Source organism: Oncorhynchus nerka, linkage group LG24 (genome assembly GCF_034236695.1).
Source record: "Oncorhynchus nerka isolate Pitt River linkage group LG24, Oner_Uvic_2.0, whole genome shotgun sequence".
In the NCBI taxonomy this organism is placed as follows: Eukaryota; Metazoa; Chordata; class Actinopteri; order Salmoniformes; family Salmonidae; genus Oncorhynchus; species Oncorhynchus nerka.
Window position 1 is genome coordinate 6,684,711 of NC_088419.1, and position 26,949 is coordinate 6,711,659.

At 40.9% G+C, this 26,949-nt stretch overlaps 1 protein-coding gene across 1 annotated transcript in view; it reads left to right on the plus strand.

Moving 5' to 3' along the window:
• The first annotated feature begins 5,592 nt into the window (after positions 1–5,592).
• LOC115122244 (steroid hormone receptor ERR2-like) overlaps positions 5,593–26,949 on the plus strand; it is a 146,241-nt gene continuing 124,884 nt past the window's right edge. Inside the window, exon 1 of the mRNA XM_065008575.1 lies at positions 5,593–5,977. The gene's annotated coding sequence lies outside the window, so the exon portion shown is untranslated. The remainder of the gene's footprint in view (positions 5,978–26,949) is intronic.

Sequence of the window (26,949 nt, forward strand, 5' to 3'; positions counted from 1 at the left end):
TGTTCAAGCCACACTACTACAGTGGTGAGTTATGTTCAAGCCACACTACTACAGTGGTGAGCTTAATTCAAGCCACACTGCTACAGTGGTGAGTTCTGTTCAAGCCACACTGCTACAGTGGTGAGTTCTGTTCAAGCCACACTACTACAGTGGTGAGTTCTGTTCAAGCCACACTACTACAGTGGTGAGCTTAATTCAAGCCACACTGCTACAGTGGTGAGTTCTGTTCAAGCCACACTACTACAGTGGTGAGTTCTGTTCAAGCCACACTACTACAGTGGTGAGTTCTGTTCAAGCCACACTACTACAGTGGTGAGCTTAATTCAAGCCACACTGCTACAGTGGTGAGTTCTGTTCAAGCCACACTACTACAGTGGTGAGTTCTGTTCAAGGCACACTACTACAGTGGTGAGCTTAATTCAAGCCACACTGCTACAGTGGTGAGTTCTGTTCAAGCCACACTGCTACAGTGGTGAGTTCTGTTCAAGCCACACTACTACAGTGGTGAGTTCTGTTCAAGCCACACTACTACAGTGGTGAGCTTAATTCAAGCCACACTACTACAGTGGTGAGTTCTGTTCAAGCCACACTACTACAGTGGTGAGTTCTGTTCAAGCCACACTACTACAGTGGTGAGCTTAATTCAAGCCACACTGCTACAGTGGTGAGTTCTGTTCAAGCCACACTGCTACAGTGGTGAGTTCTGTTCAAGCCACACTGCTACAGTGGTGAGTTCTGTTCAAGCCACACTACTACAGTGGTGAGTTCAGTTCAAGCCACACTACTACAGTGGTGAGCTTAATTCAAGCCACACTGCTACAGTGGTGAGTTCTGTTCAAGCCACACTACTACAGTGGTGAGTTCTGTTCAAGCCACACTACTACAGTGGTGTGTTCTGTTCAAGCCACACTACTATAGTGGTGAGTTATCATCAAGCCACACTACTACAGTGGTGAGTTCTGTTCAAGCCACACTACTATAGTGGTGAGTTATCATCAAGCCACACTACTACAGTGGTGAGTTATCATCAAGCCACACTACTACAGTGGTGAGTTCTGTTCAAGCCACACTACTATAGTGGTGAGTTATCATCAAGCCACACTACTACAGTGGTGAGTTATCATCAAGCCACACTACTACAGTGGTGAGTTATCATCAAGCCACACTACTACAGTGGTGAGTTATCATCAAGCCACACTACTATAGTGGTGAGTTATCATCAAGCCACACTACTACAGTGGTGAGTTATCATCAAGCCACACTACTACAGTGGTGAGTTATCATCAAGCCACACTACTACAGTGGTGAGTTCTGTTCAAGCCACACTACTACAGTGGTGAGTTATCATCAAGCCACACTACTACAGTGGTGAGTTCTGTTCAAGCCACACTACTACAGTGGTGAGTTCTCATCAAGCCACACTACTACAGTGGTGAGTTCTGTTCAAGCCACACTACTACAGTGGTGAGTTCTGTTCAAGCCACACTACTATAGTGGTGAGTTATCATCAAGCCACACTACTATAGTGGTGAGTTATCATCAAGCCACACTACTACAGTGGTGAGTTATCATCAAGCCACACTACTACAGTGGTGTGTTATCATCAAGCCACACTACTACAGTGGTGACATATCACCAAGCCACACTACTACAGTGGTGAGTTATCATCAAGCCACACTACTACAGTGGTGAGTTATCATCAAGCCACACTACTACAGTGGTGAGTTATCATCAAGCCACACTACTAAAGTGGTGAGTTCTGTTCAAGCCACACTACTACAGTGGTGAGTTCTGTTCAAGCCACACTACTATAGTGGTGAGTTATCATCAAGCCACACTACTATAGTGGTGAGTTATCATCAAGCCACACTAATTCAGTGGCGAGTTATCATCAAGCCACACTACTACAGTGGTGAGTTATCATCAAGCCACACTACTACAGTGGTGAGTTCTGTTCAAGCCACACTACTACAGTGGTGAGTTATCATCAAGCCACACTACTACAGTGGTGAGTTCTGTTCAAGCCACACTACTACAGTGGTGAGTTCTGTTCAAGCCACACTACTATAGTGGTGAGTTATCATCAAGCCACACTACTACAGTGGTGAGTTCTGTTCAAGCCACACTACTACAGTAGTGAGTTATCATCAAGCCACACTACTACAGTGGTGAGTTATCATCAAGCCACACTACTACAGTGGTGAGTTCTGTTCAAGCCACACTACTACAGTGGTGAGTTCTGTTCAAGCCACACTACTATAGTGGTGAGTTATCATCAAGCCACACTACTACAGTGGTGAGTTATCATCAAGCCACACTACTACAGTGGTGAGTTCTGTTCAAGCCACACTACTATAGTGGTGAGTTATCATCAAGCCACACTACTACAGTGGTGAGTTCTGTTCAAGCCACACTACTACAGTGGTGAGTTCTGTTCAAGCCACACTACTATAGTGGTAAGTTATCATCAAGCCACACTACTATAGTGGTGAGTTATCATCAAGCCACACTACTACAGTGGTGAGTTATCATCAAGCCACACTACTACAGTGGTGAGTTATCATCAAGCCACACTACTAAAGTGGTGAGTTATCATCAAGCCACACTACTACAGTGGTGAGTTATCATCAAGCCACACTACTACAGTGGTGAGTTATCATCAAGCCACACTACTAAGTGGTGAGTTATCATCAAGCCACACTACTACAGTGGTGAGTTATCATCAAGCCACACTACTACAGTGGTGAGTTATCATCAAGCCACACTACTACAGTGGTGAGTTATCATCAAGCCACACTACTACAGTGGTGAGTTATCATCAAGCCACACTACTACAGTGGTGAGTTATCATCAAGCCACACTACTACAGTGGTGAGTTATCATCAAGCCACACTACTACAGTGGTGAGTTATCATCAAGCCACACTACTATAGTGGTGAGTTATCATCAAGCCACACTACTACAGTGGTGAGTTATCATCAAGCCACACTACTACAGTGGTGAGTTATCATCAAGCCACACTACTACAGTGGTGAGTTCTTTTCAAGCCACACTACTACAGTGCTGAGTTATCATCAAGCCACACTACTATAGTGGTGAGTTATCATCAAGCCACACTACTACAGTGGTGAGTTATCATCAAGCCACACTGCTACAGTGGTGAGATCTGTTCAAGCCACACTACTACAGTGGTGAGTTATCATCAAGCCACACTGATACAGTGGTGAGATCTGTTCAAGCCACACTACTACAGTGGTGAGTTATCATCAAGCCACACTGCTACAGTGGTGAGTTCTGTTCAAGCCACACTACTATAGTGGTGAGTTATCATCAAGCCACACTACTATAGTGGTGAGTTATCATCAAGCCACACTGCTACAGTGGTGAGTTCTGTTCAAGCCACACTACTATAGTGGTGAGTTATCATCAAGCCACACTACTACAGTGATCATATTTTTTCCATCCATCCATCCCTCCATCATTTATTTTCATCTGATTGTTTTTCTCTTGATTTCCCAGACAGGGAAGAGGATATCCTTATATTGCGTGTGGACTGTGAAATGCTGTCTGGGATGTTTGCAATTCATTAGGAGTTTTGGGGTCTATAAAATGTCCACAGTAAAGTAGGGGAGATGAAAGCGAACAAGAAGGATTTCAGCCCTGTAAACTACTGCTGAGCCCTTTCAGTATAGCAGCACAGTTTCCCATACATTAGTTCTGATAAAGCTTCTAGTGATGTCACTCGTTCTGATAAAGCTTCTAGTGATGTCACTAGTTCTGATAAAGCTTCTAGTGATGTCACTAGGTCTGATAAAGCTTCTAGTGATGTCACTAGTTCTGAATAAAACTTCTAGTGATGTCACTAGTTCTGAATAAAACTTCTAGTGATGTCACCAGTTCTGAATAAAGCTTATTGTGATGTCACTAGGTCTGATAACGGTTCTAGTGATGTCACTAGTTCTGATAAAGCTTCTAGTGATGTCACTAGTTTTGATAAAGCTTCTAGTGATGTCACTAGTTCTGAATAAAGCTTCTAGTGATGTCACCAGTTCTGAATAAAGCTTATTGTGATGTCACTAGGTCTGATAACGGTTCTAGTGATGTCATTAGGTCTGAATAAATCTTCTAGTGATGTCACTAGTTCTGAATAAAGCTTAGAGTGATGTCACTAGTTCTGAAGAAAGCTTCTAGTGATGTCACTAGTTCTGAATAAAGCTTCTAGTGATGTCACTAGTTCTGAATAAAGCTTCTAGTGAAGCTTCTAGCTTCTAGTCTTTTTCATTGTTCCCCTCTAATCAGGGTCTGATTTAGACCTGGGACACCAGGTGGGTGATTCCCCTCCAATCAGGGTCTGATTTAGACCTGGGACACCAGGTGGGTGATTCCCCTCCAATCAGGGTCTGATTTAGACCTGGGACACCAGGTGAGTGATTCCCCTCTAATCGGGGACTGATTTAGACCTGGGACACCAGGTGGGTGATTCCCCTCTAATCGGGGTCTGATTTAGACCTGGGACACCAGGTGGGTGATTCCCCTCTAATCAGGGTCTGATTTAGACCTGGGACACCAGGTGGGTGATTCCCCTCTAATCAGGGTCTGATTTAGACCTGGGACACCAGGTGGGTGATTCCCCTCTAATCAGGGTCTGATTTAGACCTGGGACACCAGGTGGGTGATTCCCCTCCAATCAGGGTCTGATTTAGACCTGGGACACCAGGTGAGTGATTCCCCTCTAATCGGGGACTGATTTAGACCTGGGACACCAGGTGGGTGATTCCCCTCTAATCAGGGTCTGATTTAGACCTGGGACACCAGGTGGGTGATTCCCCTCTAATCAGGGTCTGATTTAGACCTGGGACACCAGGTGGGTGATTCCCCTCTAATCAGGGACTAATTTAGACCTGAGACACCAGGTGGGTGATTCCCCTCTAATCAGGGACTGGTTTAGACCTGGGACACCAGGTGGGTGATTCCCCTCTAATCAGGGACTGGTTTAGACCTGGGACACCAGGTGGGTGATTCCCCTCTAATCAGGGTCTGATTTAGACCTGGGACACCAGGTGAGTGATTCCCCTCTAATCTTGGTCTGATTTAGACCTGGGACACCAGGTGAGTGATTCCCCTCCAATCAGGGTCTGATTTAGACCTGGGACACCAGGTTAAGTGCAATTAAATGATCTAGTAGGACAGAAAATCATCTCCAGACCCGGTTGGGTATTTAATGTTTAAATGGTTAAAACAAATTGTAGTAATTACACTTAGAATGATAGCTGTTATGATGGTCTGTAGTCTTTATGTATGTGGTTTGTGTGTGTGTGTGTGTGTGTGTGTGTGTGTGTGTGTGTGTGTACTGTATCTGTGTGTGTTTTTTATGTGTTACTGAGTTCCCTTGTGAATGGCTGGGCTCTCACTGGCTGTCGGTTAGCCCCTCCCCCTGGTGTCGCTTGCCAACCCCCTTGGCCGCTGCAAGGTCGGCCCCCTCCCAGCCAGCCAACAGCAGCTGTTCCATATTCATCAAGCCCCCCCTCCCCATCTTAAAGAGCCCACTCTCTCACTGACTACTTCAGCCATAGTGTGCTGCGATCTCCCACTCTCACTGTTTCTCTCTCTCTCTCTCTCTATCTCTCTCTCTCTCTATTTTCATCTCACTCTCTCGGTCTCTGTCTCTCTCTTCAGTTCCTCTTTCTTTCTCCTCTGACGCACTCAACCTGCAGTATTACTACCTGTGCGTAGTGAAGCTTGTCGGGCCGATCCAGAGGTGTTTCTAGTGAGTAGCAGGACAGGACAGAAGTGTGAAGAGACCGCTGAACAGACTGAACGACTGTTCTCAGGAAGTTGCTCACCTGCCTGCTGTGTCTGTCAGAGGAATGAGGATGAGACTTGGAAACTGACTCTCTTTCTCTCTCCTGAAATGCCCAAACTGGACTGACTGGTGTTTCTGAACTGTTTGAAATGTCTCACTCTGTCATCACGACCAGTAGGTGGCGACGCTTTTCTCTCTCTTATTCTCTATTATAGATTCACTCATTTTGTTTTCAATGTTTTTAAGAAAGTGAAAGCAATAAGCTTTTGGTCATTAAATGTTAAATCGCTGTTTCCTCAGAGTTGACAATTTGCTTTATACATTTATTTAATATTTCCGTTAAACTCAATTAGGAGAGTTAGGTCGATCGCAAAGTACAAGTAGAACCTTACTTAGGAGGTGTGTTGGAGGGAAGTGTGTAATTGTCCCACCACTCTCTTCATTGGGATCAGGCCCCCCTCCCCGACGCTCTGGGAGTAACAGTACCCAGATTAATGGAATGATAGCCAGACAACCACTTTACAGCTCTGCCTGCACCTGTTTTATCAAACCGTTACAAGTACTGTAACGTTGTATGTGTGTGAGTGTGTGAGTGTGTGTGTGTGTGTGTGTGTGTGTGTGTGTGTGTGTGTGTGTGTGTGTGTGTGTGTGTGAGTGTGAGTGTGTGTGTGTGTGTGTGTGTGTGTGAGTGTGTGACTGTGTGTAGTAGTTCCTGTACGCTGTGTGCGTTTTGTTGTAAATGGGAAAAATACTTTGTGTTTTAAAGACATTCATAAAGGATAGTTTAATTCAGAGCCCATAGGAAATTAATTTAATTGTAAAAACTTTTGAATATATATTTTACATTTTTTTTTTAAAAGCAATAACTTCTGAAATGACATTATCACTTTTGGATAACGACTATTCTCTATTTCTCTCTCAAAATGGACACGAGTTGATATTGACTCTATTTAATATTTATAGCAATTGTTGATTCACGGCATTTAAAAAAAAACAGCAGCATTTGTGAAGAATCCTTGCGATACTTTATAGACCTTTCCTTTCAGTCTAATGACCTATTGGCGTCATGTGTGGAATCGTATTAATATTTGCTATAATCTCATAATTTATTAACATCTGGTGTTTCTATGTCAAAAGTGTTTTTGTTGTTGTTATAGATCAGTCTCTGTGATATATATAAATATAAATATAAATATATATAAAGTGTAATATCGGGATAAAACTCAACATTTTATTCTATATATCTGATATGGTACAGGTGACTTGTTTTTATAATTCCATAACCATGTGTGTGAGGTGTTTACTCTTCGTGACCCTGATTTAGCCACACTGCAGTAAAATTATAAGAAAGAGAATATATATTTGCCAGTTAAACAATTATCTACAATAGTTCATATGGTCTTCAGACAGTCGCTGTCTACTTTTTCTTCCCATTTAAAATGTTAATTAATAAAATATTGTAGAAAACAAAACTAGCTCATTAAAAATAGGTAAACTGTATTGAAATTGTGGAAGTCACATGGGTAACCCCAAGTGTAGAGTATATTCTAACCTTTGCATGTGTAGAGAGAAGCTCTCTAACTGAACTAAATTAATTCATTACAAGTCATTCAAACTAATTAACAAACACAACAAAACCAGACCGGAGTGGTAGAAGACCATGCAGGGATGATCCATATAGCTGGGGCGGCAGGGTAGCCTAGTGTTTAGAGTGTTGGACTAGTAACTGAAAGGTTGCAAGTTCAAATCCCTGAGCTGACAAGGTACAAATCTGTCATTCTGCCCCTGAACCCACTGTTCCTAGGCTGTCATTGAAAATAAGAATTTGTTCTTAACTGACTTGCCTAGTTAAATAAAGGTAAAATAAATAAATAGCTAATGATAACCTTTGCATGTCTAGAGAGAAGCTCTTCAATGTAACTCATTTAACACATTGAAGTCATTAGGTCTTACAGCTTCAGTATAATACATTTCAGATCAGCAGTTGTGACAAAGTACTTTACAGATACTCAGCATAAAAATAAATAAAAAATACAAGCAATGCAGAGGCAGAAGCACTAGGAAAAACTCCTTAGCAGGAACCTAGAGAGGAACCAGGTCCCGGGGGGTGGCCAGTCCTCTTCTAATCCTCTCAGTGCTATTCAACTCTAGATGGGATGTGCGAGGGCGATGCTATCAAGGGAACTGTAAACTGTAGTGTTTCAAACCCTCTAAATCCTCTCCTAACCTGCTTTACTGAGACTCACATACTTTGGGTATGTATAAGAATAATTACATAAATTGTTTAAGAACATTTAGTAAATTAATTCATTTAGAATTACATTTTAGTATATATATGCATATAATATACTTTTTTAAATATCGGTATAATCATTTTGTGTCATAGTATATTTTCTATTTCATATGTTTTTATTTTTTTAAATTGAACCTTTATTTAACAAGGCAAGTCAGTTAAGAACAAATTCTTAATGATGGTCTACCCCGGCCAAACCCTAACCCGGACAAAGCTGAGCCAATTGTGCGTAGCCTAATGGGACTCCCAATCACGGACGGTTTTGATACAGCCTGGAATCAAACCAGGGTCTGTAGTGACGCCTCTAGCACTGAGATGCAGTGCAGTAGACCGCTGAGCCACTCGGGTATCTGTTGATATCATTTGTATAGTGTGAAATAATCACTTATCTGTTAGTGCACAAAATGTCACCTCGTAGATACTTGGTTATTTATTATGTTTCAAACACAGCAACGATTAGTCTATTTCAGAACAGTACTACAAATATTCTAAAGAAGTCATTTTACTTAAAATATTTGAGTAGTCTACGCCACAACATTTTTATGTATCTTTAAATACTCCATACGTAATATATACTTTATGCTTTAAACACTATATGTTATATATATATACACATTATGCTTTAAATACTCTATATGTTATATATACGTTATGCTTTAAACACTCTATATGTTATATATATATATACACATTATTTTTTAAATACTCCATACGTAATATATACTTTATGCTTTAAACACTATATGTTATATATATATACACATTATGCTTTAAATACTCTATATGTTATATATACGTTATGCTTTAAACACTATATGTTATATATATATACATTATGCTTTAAATACTCTATATGTTATATATATATATACACATTATGCTTTAAATACTCTATATGTTATATATATATATACACATTATGCTTTAAATACTCTATATGTTATATATACGTTATGCTTTAAACACTATATGTTATATATATATACATTATGCTTTAAATACTCTATATGTTATATATATATATACACATTATGCTTTAAATACTCTATATGTTATATATATATATACACATTATGCTTTAAATACTCTATATGTTATATATACTTTATAATTTAAATACTCTATATGTTATATGTATACTTTATTTTTTAAATACTCCATACGTAATATATACTTTATAATTTAAATACTCTATATGTTACATATACTTTATAATTTAAATACTCTATATGTTACATATACTTTATAATTTAAATACTCTATATGTTACATATACTTTATAATTTAAATACTCTATATGTTATATGTATACTTTATTTTTTAAATACTCCATACGTAATATATACTTTATGATTTAAATACTCTATATGTTACATACAGTATATAATGTATTATTTAAATACTCTATATGTTACATACAGTATATAATGTATTATTTAAATACTCTATATGTTACATACAGTATATAATGTATTATTTAAATACTCTATATGTTATATATATATATATACTTTATGCTTTAAATACTCTATATGTTATAAATAATTTATGCTTTAAGTACTCTATATGTGGTTTATATAATTTATTATTTAAATACTCTGTATGTTATATATACTTAATGCTTTAAAAACTCTATAGGTCATATATACTTTATGTTTTAAATACTCTATATGTTAACTATATATACTTTATTCCCGCAATGAACAGTTTAACTTTTGATGAACTTTATGAAGATGGCTTTAGCTAGCACAGATAGGTTCTCAAGATCCCAAACGCATAACTACCTATCAAACAAGTAGCCTAGACAGTCTGACTATCTTAGCTGGCATGCCTGCTGGAAAGGTTGGTAGACTTTAGAAAAGCAAGCAATAACTAATATGTATTGAATAAGACTCATATTGCTTTCAATCTTTTACCCAGAATTTAGCAGAGATGCAGAGTAGCATTTAAATAATGTGTTTTATTGAGAAACACCAAACAGGAGGATAAAAACAGCTCAAGAGGTATACTTAGATATATAGAAACATGTTATTTTTTCTCCATAGAATTAATCAAAAATATTATTGTTCTAGATTGAAGGAAAAAGGGGTTTGAAAATGAAAATATTCTCCAACTTGCAGTCGGGGGGCCTGCCCCCCCCCCAGCCATCCTCACGTATGTTGTGCCCCCTTGTGTGTGTGTGTGTGTGTGTGTGTGTGTGTGTCCCTATTTGTTTGCGGGACTCTATATCTAATCCCTCTGTACCTGTCAACCCTGCTGCAATGTCATTCCTCTCTATACACTGTGACACACTGTACCGAATACCGCTTGTCACCAGTAATAGTGACGCTCAGGATGTTTACCTTCTCAGCACCAATTAACCTACCTGTTCACCTTTATGCCCACCTTTATGTATATATATAGCAGGCTGTTCCAGTACAGAATCTGACTACTGGGTGCAAACCGAAGGCACCACATTACTATATACATGCAGGCACCACATTACTACTGTATATTACTGAAGGCACCACATTACTACTGTATATTACTGCAAGCACCATGTTATTACTGTATATAACTGCAAGCACCATGTTATTACTGTATATAACTGAAGGCACCACATTACTATATAACTGAAGGCACCACATTACTATATAACTGAAGGCACCACATTATCATATAACTGAAGGCACCACAATACTATATTACTGTAGGCACCACATTACTACTGTATATTACTGCAGGCACCACATTACTATATAACTGAAGGCACCACAATACTATATTACTGTAGGCACCACATTACTACTGTATATTACTGCAGGCACCACATTACTATATAACTGAAGGCACCACAATACTATATTACTGCAGGCACCACATTACTACTGTATATAACTGCAGGCACCACATTACTACTGTATATAACTGTAGGCACCACATTACTACTGTATATTACTGCAGGCACCACATTACTACTGTATATTACTGCAGGCACCACATTACTATATAACTGTAGGCACCACGTTACTACTGTATATAACTGAAGGCACCACATTACTATATAACTGTAGGCACCACATTACTACTGTATATTACTGCAGGCAGCACATTACTATATAACTGTAGGCACCACATTACTACTGTATATTACTGCAGGCACCACATTACTACTGTATATTACTGCAGGCACCACATTACTATATAACTGAAGGCACCACATTACTATATAACTGTAGGCACCACATTACTACTGTATATTACTGCAGGCACCACATTACTATATAACTGCAGGCACCACATTACTACTATACATTACTGCAGGCACCACATTACTACTCTACATTACTGCAGGCACCACATTACTATATAACTGCAGGCACCACATTACTATATAACTGCAGGCACCACATTACTATATAACTGAAGGCACCACATTACTATATAACTGTAGGCACCACATTACTACTGTATATTACTGCAGGCACCACATTACTACTCTACATTACTGCAGGCACCACATTACTATATAACTGAAGGCACCACATTACTATATAACTGCAGGCACCACATTACTACTCTACATTACTGCAGGCACCACATTACTATATAACTGAAGGCACCACATTACTATATAACTGAAGGCACCACATTACTATATAACTGAAGGCACCACATTGCTATATTACTGCAGGCACCACATTACTATATAACTGCAGGCACCACATTACTACTATACATTACTGCAGGCACCACATTACTATATAACTGAAGGCACCACATTACTATATAACTGCAGGCACCACATTACTATATAACTGTAGGCACCACGTTACTACTGTACATTACTGCAGGCACCACATTACTATATAACTGCAGGCACCACATTACTATATAACTGTAGGCACCACGTTACTACTGTACATTACTGCAGGCACCACATTACTACTCTACATTACTGCAGGCACCACATTACTATATAACTGAAGGCACCACATTGCTATATAACTGAAGGCACCACATTACTATATAACTGCAGGCACCACATTACTATATAACTGCAGGCACCACATTACTATATAACTGCAGGCACCACATTACTATATAACTGTAGGCACCACGTTACTACTGTACATTACTGCAGGCACCACATTACTACTCTACATTACTGCAGGCACCACATTACTATATAACTGAAGGCACCACATTGCTATATAACTGAAGGCACCACATTACTATATAACTGAAGGCACCACATTACTACTGTATATTACTGCAGGCAGCACATTACTATATAACTGTAGGCACCACATTACTACTGTATATTACTGCAGGCACCACATTACTACTGTATATAACTGAAGGCACCACATTACTACTGTATATAACTGAAGGCACCACATTACTATATAACTGAAGGCACCACATTACTACTGTATATAACTGCAGGCACCACATTACTACTGTATATAACTGCAAGCACCATGTTATTACTATATATAACTGAAGGCACCACAATACTATATAACTGCAGGCACCACATTACTATATAACTGCAGGCACCACATTACTATATAACTGTAGGCACCACGTTACTACTGTACATTACTGCAGGCACCACATTACTACTCTACATTACTGCAGGCACCACATTACTATATAACTGAAGGCACCACATTGCTATATAACTGAAGGCACCACATTACTATATAACTGAAGGCACCACATTACTACTGTATATTACTGCAGGCAGCACATTACTATATAACTGTAGGCACCACATTACTACTGTATATTACTGCAGGCACCACATTACTACTGTATATAACTGAAGGCACCACATTACTACTGTATATAACTGAAGGCACCACATTACTATATAACTGAAGGCACCACATTACTACTGTATATAACTGCAGGCACCACATTACTACTGTATATAACTGCAAGCACCATGTTATTACTATATATAACTGAAGGCACCACAATACTATATAACTGAAGGCACCACATTACTACTGTATATTACTGCAGGCACCACATTACTACTGTATATTACTGCAGGCACCACATTACTATATAACTGTAGGCACCACATTACTACTGTATATTACTGCAGGCACCACATTACTACTGTATATTACTGCAGGCACCACATTACTATATAACTGAAGGCACCACATTACTACTGTATATAACTGCAGGCACCACATTACTACTGTATATAACTGCAAGCACCATGTTATTACTATATATAACTGAAGGCACCACAATACTATATAACTGTAGGCACCACATTACTACTGTATATTACTGCAGGCACCACATTACTATATAACTGAAGGCACCACATTACTATATAACTGTAGGCACCACATTACTACTGTATATTACTGCAGGCACCACATTACTACTCTACATTACTGCAGGCACCACATTACTACTGTATATTACTGCAGGCACCACATTACTACTGTATATAACTGTAGGCACCACATTACTACTGTACATAACTGTAGGCACCACATTACTATATAACTGCAGGCACCACATTACTATATAACTGAAGGCACCACATTACTATATAACTGCAGGCACCACATTACTACTCTACATTACTGCAGGCACCACATTACTACTGTATATTACTGCAGGCACCACATTACTACTGTATATAACTGCAGGCACCACATTACTACTGTATATTACTGCAGGCACCACATTACTACTGTATATAACTGTAGGCACCACATTACTACTGTACATAACTGTAGGCACCACATTACTATATAACTGCAGGCACCACATTACTATATAACTGAAGGCACCACATTACTACTGTATATAACTGCAGGCAGCACATTACTATATAACTGTAGGCACCACATTACTATATAACTGAAGGCACCACATTACTATATAACTGCAGGCACCACATTACTATATAACTGAAGGCACCACATTACTACTGTATATAACTGCAGGCAGCACATTACTATATAATGCAGGCACCACATTACTATATAACTGCAGGCACCACATTACTACTCTACATTACTGCAGGCACCACATTACTATATAACTGAAGGCACCACATTACTATATAACTGCAGGCACCACATTACTACTGTATATTACTGCAGGCACCACATTACTATATAACTGCAGGCACCACATTACTACTGTATATAACTGAAGGCACCACATTACTATATAACTGAAGGCACCACATTACTACTGTATATAACTGCAGGCAGCACATTACTATATAACTGTAGGCACCACATTGCTATATAACTGAAGGCACCACATTACTATATAACTACAGGCACCACATTACTATATAACTGAAGGCACCACATTACTACTGTATATAACTGCAGGCAGCACATTACTATATAACTGTAGGCACCACATTGCTATATAACTGAAGGCACCACATTACTATATAACTGCAGGCACCACATTACTACTGTATATTACTGCAGGCACCACATTGCTATATAACTGAAGGCACCACATTACTATATAACTGAAGGCACCACATTTCTACTGTATATTACTGCAGGCAGCACATTACTATATAACTGTAGGCACCACATTACTACTGTATATTACTGCAGGCACCACATTACTACTGTATATAACTGAAGGCACCACATTACTACTGTATATAACTGAAGGCACCACATTACTATATAACTGAAGGCACCACATTACTACTGTATATAACTGCAGGCACCACATTACTACTGTATATAACTGCAAGCACCATGTTATTACTATATATAACTGAAGGCACCACAATACTATATAACTGCAGGCACCACATTACTATATAACTGCAGGCACCACATTACTATATAACTGTAGGCACCACGTTACTACTGTACATTACTGCAGGCACCACATTACTACTCTACATTACTGCAGGCACCACATTACTATATAACTGAAGGCACCACATTGCTATATAACTGAAGGCACCACATTACTATATAACTGAAGGCACCACATTACTACTGTATATTACTGCAGGCAGCACATTACTATATAACTGTAGGCACCAAATTACTACTGTATATAACTGAAGGCACCACATTACTACTGTATATAACTGAAGGCACCACATTACTATATAACTGAAGGCACCACATTACTACTGTATATAACTGCAGGCACCACATTACTACTGTATATAACTGCAAGCACCATGTTATTACTATATATAACTGAAGGCACCACAATACTATATAACTGAAGGCACCACATTACTACTGTATATTACTGCAGGCACCACATTACTACTGTATATTACTGCAGGCACCACATTACTATATAACTGTAGGCACCACATTACTACTGTATATTACTGCAGGCACCACATTACTACTGTATATTACTGCAGGCACCACATTACTATATAACTGAAGGCACCACATTACTACTGTATATAACTGCAGGCACCACATTACTACTGTATATAACTGCAAGCACCATGTTATTACTATATATAACTGAAGGCACCACAATACTATATAACTGTAGGCACCACATTACTACTGTATATTACTGCAGGCACCACATTACTATATAACTGAAGGCACCACATTACTATATAACTGTAGGCACCACATTACTACTGTATATTACTGCAGGCACCACATTACTACTCTACATTACTGCAGGCACCACATTACTACTGTATATTACTGCAGGCACCACATTACTACTGTATATAACTGTAGGCACCACATTACTACTGTACATAACTGTAGGCACCACATTACTATATAACTGCAGGCACCACATTACTATATAACTGAAGGCACCACATTACTACTGTATATAACTGCAGGCAGCACATTACTATATAACTGTAGGCACCACATTACTATATAACTGAAGGCACCACATTACTATATAACTGCAGGCACCACATTACTATATAACTGAAGGCACCACATTACTACTGTATATAACTGCAGGCAGCACATTACTATATAATGCAGGCACCACATTACTATATAACTGCAGGCACCACATTACTACTCTACATTACTGCAGGCACCACATTACTATATAACTGAAGGCACCACATTACTATATAACTGCAGGCACCACATTACTACTGTATATTACTGCAGGCACCACATTACTATATAACTGCAGGCACCACATTACTACTGTATATAACTGAAGGCACCACATTACTATATAACTGAAGGCACCACATTACTACTGTATATAACTGCAGGCAGCACATTACTATATAACTGTAGGCACCACATTGCTATATAACTGAAGGCACCACATTACTATATAACTACAGGCACCACATTACTATATAACTGAAGGCACCACATTACTACTGTATATAACTGCAGGCAGCACATTACTATATAACTGTAGGCACCACATTGCTATATAACTGAAGGCACCACATTACTATATAACTGCAGGCACCACATTACTACTGTATATTACTGCAGGCACCACATTACTATATAACTGCAGGCACCACATTACTACTGTATATAACTGAAGGCACCACATTACTATATAACTGAAGGCACCACATTACTATATAACTACAGGCACCACATTACTATATAACTGAAGGCACCACATTACTACTGTATATAACTGTAGGCACCACATTACTATATAACTGTAGGCACCACATTACTATATAACTGAAGGCACCACATTACTACTGTATATAACTGCAGGCAGCACATTACTATATAATGCAGGCACCACATTACTATATAACTGCAGGCACCACATTACTACTCTACATTACTGCAGGCACCACATTACTATATAACTGAAGGCACCACATTACTATATAACTGCAGGCACCACATTACTACTGTATATTACTGCAGGCACCACATTACTATATAACTGCAGGCACCACATTACTACTGTATATAACTGAAGGCACCACATTACTATATAACTGAAGGCACCACATTACTACTGTATATAACTGCAGGCAGCACATTACTATATAACTGTAGGCACCACATTGCTATATAACTGAAGGCACCACATTACTATATAACTACAGGCACCACATTACTATATAACTGAAGGCACCACATTACTACTGTATATAACTGCAGGCAGCACATTACTATATAACTGTAGGCACCACATTGCTATATAACTGAAGGCACCACATTACTATATAACTGCAGGCACCACATTACTACTGTATATTACTGCAGGCACCACATTACTATATAACTGCAGGCACCACATTACTATATAACTGTAGGCACCACATTGCTATATAACTGAAGGCACCACATTACTACTGTATATTACTGCAGGCAGCACATTACTATATAACTGTAGGCACCACATTGCTATATAACTGTAGGCACCACATTGCTATATAACTGAAGGCACCACATTACTATATAACTGTAGGCACCACATTGCTATATAACTGTAGGCACCACATTACCATATAACTGTAGGCACCACATTACTATATAACTGTAGGCACCACATTACTATATAACTGAAGGCACCACATTACTATATAACTACAGGCACCACATTACTATATAACTGAAGGCACCACATTACTACTGTATATAACTGCAGGCAGCACATTACTATATAACTGTAGGCACCACATTGCTATATAACTGTAGGCACCACATTGCTATATAACTGTAGGCACCACATTGCTATATAACTGTAGGCACCACATTACTATATAACTGTAGGCACCACACTACTATATAACTGAATGCACCACATTACTACTGTATATAACTGTAGGCACCACATTACTATATAACTGTAGGCACCACATTACTATATAACTGAATGCACCACATTACTACTGTATATAACTGTAGGCACCACATTACTACTGTATATAACTGTAGGCACCACATTACTACTGTATATAACTGTAGCAACCACATTACTACTGTATATAACTGTAGGCACCACATTACTATATAACTGAAGGCACCACACTACTATATAACTGAATGCACCACATTGCTATATAACTGAAGGCACCACATTACTACTGTATATAACTGTAGGCACCACATTACTACTGTGTATAACTGTAGGCACCACATTACTATATAACTGAAGGTACCACATTACTACTGTATATAACTGTAGGCACCACATTACTATATAACTGAAGGCACCACATTACTACTGTATATAACTGTAGGCACCACATTGCTACTGTATATAACTGTAGGCACCACACTACTATATAATTGAATGCACCACATTACTATATAACTGAAGGCACCACATTACTACTGTATATAACTGAAGGCACCACACTACTATATAACTGAATGCACCACATTGCTATATAACTGAAGGCACCACATTACTATATAACTGAAGGCACCACATTACTATATAACTGTAGGCACCATATTACTATATAACTGTAGGCACCACATTACTATATAACTGAAGGCACCACATTACTACTGTATATAACTGTAGGCACCACATTACTATATAACTGAAGGCACCACATTACTACTGTATATAACTGAAGGTACCACATTACTATATAACTGTAGGCACCACATTACTACTGTATATAACTGAAGGCACCACATTACTATATAACTGAAGGCACCACATTACTATATAACTGAAGGCACCACATTACTACTGTATATAACTGTAGGCACCACATTACTATATAACTGAAGGCACCACATTACTACTGTATATAACTGTAGGCACCACATTACTATATAACTGAAGGCACCACATTACTACTGTATATAACTGTAGGCACCACATTACTATATAACTGAAGGCACCACATTACTATAGAACTGAAGGCACCACATTACTATATAACTGAAGGCACCACATTACTACTGTATATAACTGTAGGCACCACATTGCTATATAACTGAAGGCACCACATTACTATATAACTGAAGGCACCACATTACTACTGTATATAACTGTAGGCACCACATTACTACTGTATATAACTGAAGGCACCACATTACTACTGTATAGAACTGAAGGCACCACATTACTATATAACTGAAGGCACCACATTACTACTGTATATAACTGCAGGCACCACATTACTATATAACTGTAGGCACCACATTACTATATAACTGAAGGTACCACATTACTACTGTATATAACTGAAGGCACCACATTACTACTGTATATAACTGTAGGCACCACATTACTATATAACTGAAGGCACCACATTACTATATAACTGTAGGCACCACATTACTATATAACTGAAGGCACCACATTACTACTGTATATAACTGAAGGCACCACATTACTACTGTATATAACTGTAGGCACCACATTACTATATAACTGAAGGCACCACATTACTATATAACTGTAGGCACCACATTACTATATAACTGTAGGCACCACATTACTACTGTATATAACTGTAGGCACCACATTGCTATATAACTGAAGGCACCACATTACTATATAACTGTAGGCACCACATTACTATATAACTGAAGGCACCACATTACTACTGTATATAACTGAAGGCACCACACTACTATATAACTGAATGCACCACATTGCTATATAACTGAAGGCACCACATTACTACTGTATATAACTGTAGGCACCACATTACTACTGTATATAACTGCAGGCACCACATTACTACTGTATATAACTGCAGGCACCACATTACTATATAACTGCAGGCAGCACATTACTATATAACTGTAGGCACCACATTACTATATAACTGCAGGCACCACATTACTACTGTATATTACTGCAGGCACCACATTACTACAGTGCATTGGGATAGTATTCAGACCCCTTGACTCTTCCACATTTTGTTAGGTTACAGCCTTATTCTAAAATGTATTACATTATTTTCTTCCCTCCATAATCTACACGCAATATCTCTGTCTTGAGGCTGTTATATTCACTTTCGCTAAAATTAGTTATCAGGTCAGTGTGTGAGTCTCCAGTCCCACCTGTGTGTGTGTGAGAGTGCACTCACATCTATGCACACACTCACACACACACACAAGGAGGATGACAGTGGAGAAAGATAAAGAGGATGACAGTGGAGAAAGACAGAGAGGACGACAGTGGAGAAAGACAGAGAGGACGACAGTGGAGAAAGACAGAGAGGACGACAGTGGAGAAAGACAGAGAGGACGACAGTGGAGAAAGACAGAGAGGATGACAGTGGAGAAAGATAAAGAGGACGACAGTGGAGAAAGACAGAGAGGATGACTGTGGAGAAAGACAGAGAGGATGACAGTGGAGAAAGACAGAGAGGATGACAGTGGAGAAAGACAGAGAGGACGACAGTGGAGAAAGACAGAGAGGACGACAGTGGAGGAAGACAGAGAGGATGACAGTGGAGAAAGATAAAGAGGACAACAGTGGAGAAAGACAGAGAGGACGACAGTGGAGAAAGACAGAGAGGATGACAGTGGAGAAAGACAGAGAGGATGACAGTGGAGAAAGATAAAGAGGATGACAGTGGAGAAAGACAGAGAGGATGACAGTGGAGAAAGATAAAGAGGACGACAGTGGAGAAAGACAGAGAGGATGACAGTGGAGAAAGACAGAGAGGATGACAGTGGAGAAAGACAGAGAGGATGACAGTGGAGAAAGATAAAGAGGATGACAGTGGAGAAAGACAGAGAGGATGACAGTGGAGAAAGACAGAGAGGGCGACAGTGGAGAAAGACAGAGAGGATGACAGTGGAGAAAGACAGAGAGGGCGACAGTGGAGAAAGACAGAGAGGACGACAGTGGAGAAAGACAGAGAGGATGACAGTGGAGAAAGACAGAGAGGATGACAGTGGAGAAAGACAGAGAGGGCGACAGTGGAGAAAGACAGAGAGGATGACAGTGGAGAAAGACAGAGAGGGCGACAGTGGAGAAAGACAGAGAGGACGACAGTGGAGAAAGACAGAGAGGACGACAGTGGAGAAAGACAGAGAGGATGACAGTGGAGAAAGACAGAGAGGATGACAGTGGAGAAAGACAGAGAGGATGACAGTGGAGAAAGACAGAGAGGGTGACAGTGGAGAAAGACAGAGAGGATGACAGTGGAGAAAGACAGAGAGGATGACAGTGGAGAAAGACAGAGAGGACGACAGTGGAGAAAGACAGAGAGGACGACAGTGGAGAGAGACAGAGAGGACGACAGTGGAGAAAGACAGAGAGGATGACAGTGGAGAGAGACAGTAAGCTGTAATCAGACCTACACCGACCCTGTAGAAACGTGTGCCAGCTCAGACTGCTAGACTTCCCTTGGTTACACGTGATATTTTCTTGACGGGATAGAAGCAGAAATGTAGTTTAGAACAACCAGTGACATTAAGATGAAGAGAATAATTGACAGATGTTTATTCATATAAGAGTATAAAAATATAAAAATTAGGGCTGTTTAATGATAATAGGAGCTTTATTTTATCTGACCTCTCATTCCAATAACAGGTGCAAATGTCCAGTAAATAGACTTCTGGGAAAAAAATCTGCAATTCGAACAGTTCCGGGGTTAGTTCCGGGTTAGTTCCGGGTTAGTTCCGGGTTAGTTCCGGGGTTAGTTCCGGGTTAGTTCCGGGTTAGTTCCGGGGTTAGTTCCGGGTTAGTTCCGGGTTAGTTCCGGGGTTAGTTCCGGGTTAGTTCCGGGTTAGTTCCGGGTTAGTTCCGGGGTTAGTTCTGGGTTAGTTCCGGGTTAGTTCCGGGTTAGTTCCGGGTTAGTTCTGGGTTACTTCCGGGTTAGTTCCGGGTTAGTTCCGGGTTAGTTCCGGGGTTAGTTCCGGGTTAGTTCCGGGTTAGTTCCGGGTTAGTTCCGGGGTTAGTTCCGGGTTAGTTCCGGGTTAGTTCGGGTTAGTTCGGGTTAGTTCCGGGGTTAGTTCCGGGTTAGTTCCGGGTTAGTTCTAGAAACAAAAGTAATATGACAAGGAAAATCCAATACCACAATGAATGTTATTAAATACATTAGTTGTACGTTTTATCCCCAGCTCTTTGAAATTTAAGGAGATTGTAGTGATATTTTGTATAGTAGGCCAGCCTATATTATATATTGTGTATATTGTGTGTTATGCAGTGATTTTCTAAAGACGGTTCAGGAAAACGGTTGACTTGAATACTTTACAACTGTAATGTTGTTTTGAATACAACCATCGGCATAGGTATCAGTGTTATAGTGTCCCTGGCTAAAGTAGAGCTTGGGCTCTGTTGTTCTGATTGGTCAAGAGCTTGGGCTCTGTGTTTCTGATTGGTTAAGAGTTTGCTTCCTCTCAGCTGACCTGTGGCATCTGGTTAATTGTTTGGTCTCCAGGAACAAGATATTTAGAATGGTATTTCTAGCTTACTTATAGTTCAGCTGTTGCTCTGGATAGATGCAGTAGAAATGAGTGGGTCACTGGGCCTGGATAGATGGCTGTGTCACTGGGCCTAGATATATGGCTGTGTCACTGGGCCTGGATAGATGGCTGTGTCACTGGGCCTGGATATATGGCTGTGTCACTGGGCCTGGATAGATGGCTGGGTCACTGGGCCTGGATAGATGGCTGGGTCACTGGGCCTGGATAGACGGCTGTGTCACTGGGCCTGGATAGATGGCTGTGTCACTGGGCCTGGATAGATGGCTGGGTCACTGGGCCTGGATAGATGGCTGGGTCACTGGGCCTGGATAGATGGCTGTGTCACTGAGCCTGGATAGATGGCTGGGTCACTGGGCCTGGATAGATGGCTGTGTCACTGGGCCTGGATAGATGGCTGGGTCACTGGGCCTGGATAGACGGCTGTGTCACTGGGCCTGGATAGATGGCTGTGTCACCGGGCCTGGATAGATGGCTGGGTCACTGGGCCTGGATAGATGGCTGTGTCACTGGGCCTGGATAGACGGCTGTGTCACTGGGCCTGGATAGATGGCTGTGTCACTGGGCCTGGATAGACGGCTGGGTCACTGGGCCTGGATAGATGGCTGGGTCACTGGGCCTGGATAGACGGCTGTGTCACTGGGCCTGGATAGATGGCTGTGTCACTGGGCCTGGATAGATGGCTGGGTCACTGAGCCTGGATAGATGGCTGGGTCACTGGGCCTGGATAGATGGCTGGGTCACTGGGCCTGGATAGACGGCTGGGTCACTGGGCCTGGATAGATGGCTGTGTCACTGGGCCTGGATAGACGGCTGTGTCACTGGGCCTGGATAGACGGCTGTGTCACTGAGCCTGGATAGATGGCTGGGTCACTGGGCCTGGATAGATGGCTGTGTCACTGGGCCTGGATAGATGGCTGTGTCACTGGGCCTGGATAGATGGCTGGGTCACTGGGCCTGGATAGACGGCTGTGTCACTGGGCCTGGATAGATGGCTGGGTCACTGGGCCTGGATAGACGGCTGTGTCACTGGGCCTGGATAGATGGCTGTGTCACTGGGCCTGGATAGATGGCTGGGTCACTGGGCCTGGATAGATGGCTGTGTCACTGGGCCTGGATAGATGGCTGTGTCACTGGGCCTGGATAGACGGCTGTGTCACTGGGCCTGGATAGATGGCTGTGTCACTGGGCCTGGATAGACGGCTGGGTCACTGGGCCTGGATAGATGGCTGGGTCACTGGGCCTGGATAGACGGCTGTGTCACTGGGCCTGGATAGATGGCTGTGTCACTGGGCCTGGATATATGGCTGGGTCACTGGGCCTGGATAGATGGCTGGGTCACTGGGCCTGGATAGATGCTGTAGAAATGGGTGAATCATCGGGCCTGGGTCTGGTCTGGTGTAAGTAACAGCAATAACAACGGGTGCCCTGGCCAGAGAATTAGGAATTAGAACTTTAGATTTCTACTGATGGATGGAGAGAGCAGGTGGTGGGAAAAGTGTTGGTTTTGAGCCACCCTGTTCCGACAATTGCAGAGTGACATGTTTATTAATGACAGTAGCTGCTAGCTGGTCTGTGGTGTGGATGGGTACAGTACACACTGTAAAAAAAAGTTCATCTGAAATGCTTTTTCTGATTGTTATGATCCAAAATTACACTTTGGTTTGTTCAACCTATTCTATTCAATTTGTTTGAAATCAAATAATGAATTTGTCTGATCAATGTAATGTTTTGAAATGAACAGAAGATTCTAAATACGACATTCACATTGCAGTGAACAGAAGATTTGATAGTGTGGCCTATTGGATGCCTGGTTTTCAGTTTGTTCACCCATGAAAGTGAATGTCATTCCAGGTAATGTGTTCTGTATTATTTTATGATTATACAGCATGTTCACGGCAAGCACTGAATTTTAAATGATATCTGTGTAAATAGACAAAAGAGCCTGGGAATGTTTCCCTATAGTTCTATGAGTGGCCCAGCGGTCTAAGTCACTGCATCTCAGTGCTTGAGGTGTCACAGACACCCTGGTTTGATTCCAGGCTCGCCATGATTGGGAGTCCCATAGTGTGGCGTGCAATTTCCCCGGTGTTGCCCGCCCGGTGTTGTCCGCCCGGTGTTTGGTTGGTGTAGGTCGTCATTGTAAATAAGAATTTGTTCTTAATTAACTGAATTGCCTGGTTATATCAAGGTTAAAAAAAAATGTACAAAAAAAATATATATATATGAGATTGTAACCAGTTAATGTGAAAGTCTTAGGTAAAGAAGATGTTTGGAGTCATGATTTCATGTGATGAAACTAAGTTAATATCTTGATTAACAGGACATTGATTTAATTGCTTGTTAGCCAATTGAAGAAATGTGGATAGGTAATTCCAAAGTGAGAAATCAACTTGGAACAACATGAAAAAATGGTTTGTATACATATTAGTTTGTATCTCGCACACGTCCTGGTAGTCCGTCCGGCCCCGCAGCCTTGTAAATGTTGACCTGTTTAAAGGTCTTACTCACATCGGCTACGGAGAGCGTGATCACACAGTCGTCCGGAACAGCTGATGCACTCATGCATGCCTCAGTGTTGGCCTCGAAGCGAGCATAGAAGTGATTTAGCTCGTCTGGTAGGCTCGTGTCACTGACCAACTCGCGGCTGTGCTTCCCTTTGTAACCTGTAATAGTTTGCAAGCCCTGCAACATAAGACAAGCATAGGAGCCGGTGTAGTACGATTCAATCTTAGCCCTGTATTGACGCGTTGCCTGTTTGATGGTTTGTCAGAGGGCATAGCAGGATATTTTATAAGCTTCCGGGTTAGAGTCCCGCACCTTGAAAGTGGCAGCTTTACCCTTTAGCTCAGTGCGAATGTTGCCTGTAATCCATGGTTTCTGGTTGGGGTATGTACTTACAGTCACTGTGGGGACAACGTCCTCAATACACTTATTGATAAAGCCAGTGACTGATGTGATCTACTCCTTAATGCCATCGGAAGAATCCCGGAGCATGTTCCAGTCTGTGATAGCAAAACAGTCCTGTAGTTTAGCATCTGCTTCATCTGACCACTTTTTTATAGACCGAGTCACTGGTGCTTACACACCTGCATTGCTTGCTGTTTGGGGTTTTAGGCTGGGTTTCTGTACAGCACTTTGAGATATCAGCTGATGTTCGAAGGGCTATATAAATACATTTGATTAGATTTGATTTGGTGCTTCCTGTTTTAATTTTGTTCTATCAGGAGGACAGAATTGTGGTCGGATTTACCAAATGGAGGGTTAGGGAGAGTTTTGTACGCGTCTCTGTGTGTGGAGTACAGGTGATCTATATTTTTTTTCTCTCTGGTTGCATGTTTAACACGTTGATAGAGATTTGGTAGAACTGATTTAAGTTTCCCTGCATTAAAGTCTCCGGCCACTAGGAGCGCCGCCTCTGGGTGAGTGGTTTCCTGTTTGCTTATTTCCTTATACAGCTGACTGAGTGCGGTCTTAGTGCCAGCATCTGTCTGTGGTGGTAAATAAACAGCCACAAAAAGTATAGCTGAGAACTCTCTAGGCAAGTAGTGTGGCCTGCAGTTTATCACAATATACTCTACTTCAAGTGAGCAAAATCTAGAGACTTCCTTAGATTTCGTGCACCAGCTGTTGTTTACAAATATGCACAGACCGCCCCCCCTCGTCTTACCAGAGTGTGCTGTTCTATCCTGCCGGTGCAGCGTGTATCCCGCTAGCTGAATATCCATGTCATCATTGAGCCACGATTCCGTGAAACGTAAGATTTTACCGTTTTTGATGTCCTGTTTGTAGGATATTCGTGATCGTACCTCAAAAATATGTCAAATTTTTTAAGATTCATACTTTTACTTTTTTGATATTTAAGTATATTTTAAACCAAATACTTTTAGACTTTGGTTCAAGTAGTATTTTACTGGGTGACTTTTACTGTTTAAGGTATCTTTACTTTTAGTATGAAAATTGGGTTCTTTTTCCATGACTGCAGTGAATGGCTTTACTGAAGAGCAATAGAAAATGAGTATCACTGTGTGGGTAGAAGGCACCCCTTTAAATGAGTGGATTCGACTATTTCAGCCACACCCGTTGCTGACAGGTGTATAACATCGAGCACACAGCCATGCAATCTCCATAGACAAACATTGGCAGTACAATGGCCCTCACTGAAGAGCTCAGTGACTTTCAATGTGGCACTGTCTTCTGATACCACCTTTCCAACAAGTCAGTTCGTAGATTTCTGTCCTGCTAGAGCTGAAACCGGTCAAATGTAAGTGCTGTTATTGTGAAGTGGAAAAGTCTAGGAACGACAACGGCTCCGCCGCAAAATGGTAGGCCACACCAGCTCACAGAGCGGGACCACCAAGTGCTGAAGCGCAAAGTACGTAAAAATTGTCTGTCCTCGGTTGCAACACTCACTACCGAATTCCAAACTGCCTCCGGAAGCAACTTCAGCAGAAGAACTGTTCAGCAGGAGCTTCATGAAATGGGTTTCC